General features: G+C 45.8%; 1 long non-coding RNA gene across 1 annotated transcript; it reads right to left on the bottom strand.

Annotated features, from left to right (window-relative positions):
• Positions 1-292: 292 nt before the first annotated feature.
• On the bottom strand, positions 293-3,801 carry LOC133780496 (uncharacterized). The gene is made up of 3 exons (XR_009869365.1): positions 3,185-3,801; positions 3,024-3,102; positions 293-534 (listed from the first exon to the last, which is right to left on the bottom strand). It is a non-coding gene; the product is annotated as an uncharacterized LOC133780496 (long non-coding RNA).
• Positions 3,802-8,168: the final 4,367 nt, after the last annotated feature.

The following is an 8,168-nucleotide window of genomic DNA, read 5'->3' as shown; positions in this document are numbered from 1 at the left end:
TGCTCTTGCCTCATCCACGACCCGAGGGTCCAGCTCCTGCGGACCCCCTGTGGGCATGCTTATCGCCTCGTGTACCACCATGGCCATCGGCTCGCGTGGCTTTGCAGGCGTGCGGAGTGAGGTGTTGTAACACTCCCTTGCTTCCTTCTGTTCTCCTTTCATACTCGCGATCCCTCCTGGGGTCGGGAACTTGACAACTAAGTGATATATTGAAGTTATGGCTTTCAATTCTCTCAGGGATGGCCTCCCTAATTGTAACGACCCGGATTTTCAAGACTCGATAATGCGGAAATATAAATGTTTTCATTTAACAAAATGTCTCAAAAACCCATAGAAAAAAAAACTTTTTAAAAAGTCGTATGGCCATACTTAACATTTAGTTACAAACATGTTTTATAAAGATTAGAGTGAGCCTAGTTTAGGAAAATTACACAACATTTCCAAAAATAAAAAGGCTTCCCAAAAGGTCGGTCCACATGTACATTTGCAAGGAAGACTCCAGCGCTCACTGCTCTGCCTTGCCCTTGTTCTTACCTACAACATGAAACAACTAGGTAAGCGAAAACGCTTAGTAAGATCAACTTCCAAACAAAGCAGATAGAGAAATAGGGATCCGGACCCATCCGGACCCTACACAATCAATTTCAAGAACGCTAAAGCGTCCTGGCAAACTTATGGTCATGCCTGATAACCAATGATAAATTAATTCGTAACTAGATAAAAATCCTGCACTCAGAAAAATCCCAGAACAAGCAGATATATTATATCACAACTATATCTTATCAACAATTATATCCCTACACTCAGAAAATCCCAGAGCAAGCAGATATATTATATCACAACATAATTCGAGACCAACGCTCGACAATTTCTAACAATTCATGCGTAACGCGCCCTCCAACATAATTGCTAATCTGTAAAAGAGAACCGAGTCTCCACACTAAGATCTAGCCAATAAATATTCTCATCAAGGGTAACTATCGTGTTACCTAGGGCATCGCTACTTATTCAAGAGTGTAATCCAATTTACACGGTTTTACGGAGACTTCTATGTTAATCAGTGGTGCTGGTGAGCAGCTGCCCCTAGGGTGTTCAACCTCACTCAATCTTGGCAACCCCTAGTATCTCTAGGCACTCTCACGGAATGGCCAATATTCACGGCTGCTATCCGGGAATAACTTATCAGAGCACTTGCTCGGATTCTAACCGTCCAATGATTAAGTAAGCATGAGGGCCCCTAGGTCCCATTTATCTTGGCGCCCCTAGGTTTAACCAGCTTATCCTCATCTCATGGCCACTCGTCGCGGTAATGAACCGGACATAAATAAAATCAAGCAGTGTGACGGGGATCAACCGTCTAGGATATGACGGACTTCTACCGTTCATATTTTCTAAATCAGCACTCACTAGACTAACGTCTCTAAGCAACTTTCTATGACAGCCTACATATGTGCATGTATCCCTATACTAACATACAAGACAATAATCATTTCATGTTGCAGCCATACAATATAAGTTGACTTACTTGGAGTCCTTAGCGCTCAGCAAGTTTTCACCCTCCAACGTTCAGTTCAATTACGCTTAGCCAATACTGTAGTTATCCATACAGTATACACGGATTAATTATGGCGCTAATAATTCATTATTATTATTTTGGGCAGTTTGGTCATTTTAATAAAAGTGATTTGTAAGGATTTAATCCTTATTTGGTTTTAAACCTATTAAGGAAAGTTATACAAAATATTCGAGACTAAACCCTAAGTCTCGGGGAGACCTATCCTAAGGTCTCGATACCTAGGCTCGGGTATCACAATGGTATTTCCCCACAACCCGCTAAAAATCTTACTCTTTCAAGGTATCACTATTAACCCGCACTTTCGACTAGTCGGTTAAAATATGTAAGATTTTAGCCGGTATTATATCCAGAAAATACAAATAAATTCCTTAATTATTTTTAAAGAAAATAAACTCTTTAAATTTTCCTTTTATTTTTCTTAAGGTTTTAATATCTAAAAACCGTTTTAAGAAAATTGCCTAATTTGTCTTAATTAGGAAAACCGTTATAAATTTCTCATCTTGACTAATTAATTTTCCCAAAAGCAATTAATCAATTTTACTTACTAGAAAAATAATTCATTTAAACTCAAAGGGGTAATTTTAGTGAAAATATGATTTCAAGACTTACCAATTTATATCTTGAAATAAACAAAATTTTACTTTTTACCTTATGTTCCAAAATCTCATTTTTACACTAAGTGTGAAAAACCTAATTTTCACATTTTTAACTACATACTTCGTTAGTTCATAACTTGAAATTTATTTACCCAATTGTTTCCAAAATTTCCCAATTCCATTTTCGTTATGCCATTTAGGTCTTTGTAAAATCTTAGGTCAAAATGAGCATTTTTGATTGGTGAAATCATTTTCCAACAATGAGGTAAAAATGACCTTATTTTCAAGTCCTTATTTTTTTCCAAACTTTGACAGTTAATAACTTTCAAACCGTTTAATATTTTCTTACCAAATTTTACAGTTGACTAATAGGTTATGCCAGAAATATGTCCACAAAATTTTAGAAAAAACTGGGTTCATTTGCCCTATACAGTGGCTGTCCAAATTTGGTTCCGAAAATAAGAATACGAAAAAATAGTTTTTTACCTAAACTTTGAAATATCATAACTTACTCATTTCTAAACATTTTTTAGTGTTTCAAAAGCTCAATTTTATGTACTCAATCTCAACAACATCACAGTACAATTTAATTTTACAAAAAAAATATACAGTGGCTGCTTGAGCCCTTGGAAGTCACAGCTTAAAACATGTTTTGTTTTAGGGTATCCTACAAAACCCTTGGGGGTTTTGGTTCCCATTTTCAAAAATCAATACACATGCATCATAAAAATTATTAAACAACTACCATAACCTTATTACATCATCAACAAGAAACTCTAAGCATTAGATATACAAAATAATGCTTAAAACTAAAAACCCTACAACAAAATCATCAAAAGTAAACTTTTTACCTCTTTGGTGTTCTTGCTTAAGGTTTGGACCTTCCTATAAGCTTTGACTCCTTCAAAACCTTTCAAAAACCCTAACCAACTTCCTCCAACAACATAGGTAATTAGCTATTTGAAACTCTATGATTAAAACTTGACAAAAGTCTAGATTAATGAAACTTTACCTTAGGGAAAACCCTTCCTAGACCAAGACTTAGCTTCCAAGTTTCTTTGGTGTTCTTGGGGTTCAAAATGGAGAGAACACTTGAGAGAGTCTTCAAAAATCAGATGAGAGTGAATGAGGGAGGGAGAGTGGTCGGATTTGGGGGTTAGAATGGCTCACACAACTCTTTAAAATATCACAAAACACTTGAGTGCTTTTCTACCCACTTGCCCACTTGACTTCTTAATTAAATGGGATTTGAATTTTATAAAATTGGGTTCACACCACTCTAAAATAGCACATGGCCAGCCACCCTTTTCCATATATGTGACCATTAATTTTTTTTATTTATTTTTTATTTTTTATAAAGGTTAATAAAGGTTTATAAGAAGAAAAGTCCAAATTGACTTTTGACACCTTTTTTCACTCTTATTAAGTTTTAATCACCAAACTTAACATTAATTAATTAAATTAAATGTCTCTCACATTTAATTTAATTAATCACATAATAAAATTTAACCTAAGGTCCATTCATGGAATAAAATTCCCCATTTCGGCAAAATTAGGCATTTAACACAAAATGCCCTAAAATTTCCATTTTCTTTTAGGTTTATTATTTTTGACCAAACCTTAACTTTTATGAATGTATTTTATGCCCAAAATATAATTGCCATGATTTTTCGTTTTATTTTCCGAGATTTTTACCTGATCAGGGTTTTTGTGTCGGTCCAGGACCGAAAGTCTTATCTTGACTTTTAAAATCACAAAATTCATATTTTGGCTAGCAATAACTCATGGAATACTTACAAACAAAATATAATATTATTTAAAATAATATTCTTAACCCGGGGGAAAAATACCGACCCGAGTCGTTTAAAGGTACCCGAAAACGTAGGACGTTACACTAATACCGCGTTGAAAGCTGATGCGCAATCTACCACAACAAAGTTAGACATAATTGTGGTTTGGCGGGGCTGCTCCCCCATGGTAAGTGTCAACTCAATCATTCCAAGGGGTTGCACTGAATCCCCTGTGAATCCGTATAGTGACGACTGGCAAGGCTTTAGGTGACGAATGCCCAGTCCCATTTTTTCCAAAGCCGGGCGATATAGGATGTCCACTGAGCTCCCGTTGTCCACCAGGACTCGATGCACACGCATATTTGCCAACTGAACTGTCAGCACCAGCGGATCATTGTGGGGGAAGTGTACCCCCCGTGCATCTTCCTCAGTGAACGTTATTGAGTCGTTTTCCCCCTTGAAACTCTTCGGGGGTCGCTGTTCTAAACTCATGACACAGGGGGGCGGACTTCGTCGAGCCTCCCTTGCATATTTATCTCGTCCCTTCCGAGAATCTCCTCCAAATCCTGGGCCTCCAAAAATGGTGCGGACCTCCCCTTGTATTTCTGGGGCTCGCTCCTGTGCCTGGGGTGCTCTGGGCTCATTTTCTGGCCTTTGCCTTTCTTTCTTGACATAACGGCCTAAGTGCCCCCGGCGGATGAGCTCCTCAATTTCCTCTTTCAAGTGGATGCACTCTGCCGTGGTGTGTCCAATGTCTTTGTGGTATTGGCAGTATTTACTGGGGTCCCTCTTGGACCGATCCTTTCTCATTGGTGGGGGCTTCTTGAAGGGCACTCGATCTTCGTTGGTGACGTAAATATGCTCCCTGGTGTCAGTGAGGTTCGTATAGTAAGTATAGGTCGCTGGCCTATGATCACCCCCTCGTTTGGTTTTTCTCTGCTGGTCATCTCTCGACCCCTCATACGTCCTCTTCTTCTTAGCTATATTCGGCCCGTCGTTAATTGGGGGCTTTGCATGGGACTCCTCCTTTCCGGCCTTCAGGTTTGCGTGGCCATCCTCCACACGGATGTACTTCTGTGCTCTTTCATAGAAGTCGTCCAAGTCGGTGACTTCCCTCTTCAGCATGTTGTCCCACAACTTGCTCCCTGGGAGTACCCCAGCAGTAATGGCCATTTTTAACTCCCGGCGCGTCAGGCTCCCCACTTTCGCGGCCTCCATATTGAACCGGTGAATGTAGCTTTTTAGGCTCTCCTTTTCCCCTTGCTTCACGTTGGCTAAGCTGGTGCCTGGCATCGTGTAGTCCCGCACGGCATGGTGCTGCTGGAGGAACTCATCAGAGAACTGCTGCCAGGACCTGATGGACCCCGGCCTTAGCCTTTTGAACCATTTGTAGGCGGGTCCTTTCAGAGTAACAGCGAAGCAATGGCACCTGGCACCACTTCCAATCCCCCTCAATTTCATGAGATCGTTAAACGCATCCAGGTGGTACTTTGGATCCGTGCTCCCTTCGTAAGGGGTCATGTTGGGCTCCTTAAAATTGGCAGGGAGCCGGATTGCCTGAATTTCTCGCACGAAGGGTGACTCGTGGTCGAATTCTTCCTCAAAGGCCTGGCCACCCGACGCGGTGACAATCTTGCTCCGCAAACTCCGCATCTCTGTGTCTAAGTCTTGCCTCCTTTTGCTGAGGGAGTCTCTTAGAGTGGACGGGCTAAGACCCGCCTTTCCCTTGCCTTCTCGAGGCGCCTCAGGGGGTGTGGTCCCTTTGCCTGCCCTTTTCCTATTGATCTCCTCCCGCAAGTCTGGGGGCGTTCTTTTGGAGGTGACCTCATCCTCGCGTCGAGGGGCAGCCGTGGTTCTCGGCGTTGGCTTTTGGGCCTGCTTAGGTGGTTCGGGGTGATCACGTTGCTTCGTGCGGGGGGTGTTGCTAGTCGAGTGTCGGGTTCTTCCATCATCTACTGGCACAGTGGTCTCCACCCCACCCTTGCCCTTCTCCTTTCCCTTGGGCAAGGTTATGCTGGATTTACCCTGCAGTAGGCCGTTAAGGACCTCTTGCATGTTCTCCAAGGTAGTTTCTAACCTTTGGTTTTTACGGTGGAGCTCACGTATCTCCTCTTCGTAAAATCGGGACTTTGAACTCGAGCTCACGGAGTGGACCCGGGGGTGTTTGTCTGGCCTATGAGTAGAAGGGCCCGGGTCTTGCCGGCCGAAGTTCGGTGCCCGCGGTGGTTTCGGAGGAGGGAACTCATCAGCGTGCACCGGTGGTGCTCTGGGAGGACTCCCCCCAGGTGGAGCAGCCGGTGACGAGGCCACCCTGTCTCCTCCTTGAACCTCAGGGTCTTTCGGGGGCTCCACGTCCCTGGGTGGAGGAGCGTCCTTCATGGAGGCCTTCAGCTGGACTCCGTTTAAGTGAACTTCGACCTCCTGCGTCTCCCTTAGTCGCTTCGAGCGTCTCGGCATCTTCTTCTTGTCGGAAATAATGGTGGAACAGTAGCTTAAAACTAACGTTCCCACAGACGGCGCCAAACTGTTGACGGTAAGAACTCGTCAACGAAGTTAAGTTGGAAAAATTATCAAATTAAAATCGCTAATTGGAAAGCTATGAAAACTTGAACAATAACTCAAGAACAATGGTATAACAACAATGAAGAATTCAGTATCTCATTCACACTAATGCCTCTGCTACCGTAAAATTTCCAACCCCCTTTCAGGTGGCCTTGGAATTCATTTTATAGTAGGCTCTAATGGCCTTAGGTACATAGTGGTCCAGGGGACCAGGTGGTACAAACGTACTGTATTAGGGGTACGGTTTCAGTGGTAGTGGTTGTACATCCCGTACAGGAGCAGGTGTCAGGGGGATGTTTCCACTACTTGTCTGTACCCCTTCCGGAGGTGTGGCAGCAGGTGTATTGGTGTAGAGGGTAGTGGTGTCAGTTCTGACCCATGGCCGTAGACGTACGGACCATGATCCTTACCCCAGCAACCTCACTGGCACTGGTATCCGTACCTAGTACTTGGTCGTACAAATATGTCGCATTCGACCCGTACGAGACCTCCTAAACATGGGGATCCCGAGGTGTAGAGAACGGGACCTTTGGTACAGGATGCCTGGAGCATTCTAAGGTTACCCACGGGCATGGGCGATAAGCGCTTGGCCTTGCTCTACGTCTTAGCGTACGAGGCAAAACGCCTCCGGGCCATACGTGTCAAGTTACGGGGCGTCGGCGTCCCGAGAAGATGGTGGGTTGATAGACTTTCAGGGATGCGCGTGCGGGGCCTTGCGCGGCCCCGCGTACGGGGCACTGCTGATGGCCTCGCGCGGTTGGAGTGGCCTAAGGGCCCCGTGAGATAGGGGGGCCTCGCCCACGCGAAGGCTCCGTGAGATGGCCTCGCGAGGTGGAGAGGTTTTGCCCATGCGACGGCCCCGCAAAATGGCCTCGCGGGATGGGCCTCGCGAGATGAATTAACGTCTCGCAGCATCCCTCGGCCCCACGCATGGGCATGGTAGGAGTGGCCCAGGGGCTTCACGGAACGGGACGGCTTCGCCATATGAGGGCCTCGCCATATGATGGCCTCGCCCTTGTGATGGCCTCGCGGAATAGGGCGCCTCGCCCCTAGGATGGCCTCGCGGATCAGGAGGGCCTCGCCCCTAGGGTGGCCTCGCGGAATAGGGCGCCTCGCCATAGGATGGCCTCGCGGATCAGGAGGGCCTCGCCCCTAGGGTGGCCTCGTGGAATAGGGCGCCTCGCCATAGGATGGCCTCGCGGATCAGGAGGGCCTCGCCCCTAGGGTGGCCTCGCGGAATAGGGCGCCTCGCCATAGGATGGCCTCGCGGAATAGGGCGCCTCACCCCTAGGATGGCCTCGCGGATCAGGAGGGCCTCGCCCCTAGGGTGGCCTCGCGGAATAGGGCGCCTCGCCATAGGATGGCCTCGCGGAATAGGGCGCCTCACCCCTAGGATGGCCTCGCGGATCAGGTGGGCCTCGCCCATTTGATGGCCACGCGACATGGCAGCCTCGCGACTTGGTGGCCTCGCGGAAGGCGACTCGGTGGCCTCGCGGATCAGGAGGGCCTCGCCCATTTGATGGCCATGCGAAATGGGGGGGGGGGGGGGGGGGGGGGGGAGTACGCCCAGGTGACGACCTTGCATTTTCCCTTGATGAGATTATGAGCATCAACACTGGGTCATAAAACTTAGAAGTTGACTTA

Source organism: Humulus lupulus, chromosome 5 (assembly GCF_963169125.1).
Source record: "Humulus lupulus chromosome 5, drHumLupu1.1, whole genome shotgun sequence".
NCBI lineage: Eukaryota > Viridiplantae > Streptophyta > Magnoliopsida > Rosales > Cannabaceae > Humulus > Humulus lupulus.
The sequence above is the reverse complement of the archived record's forward strand: the minus strand, read 5'-3'. Positions and strand labels throughout refer to the sequence as shown.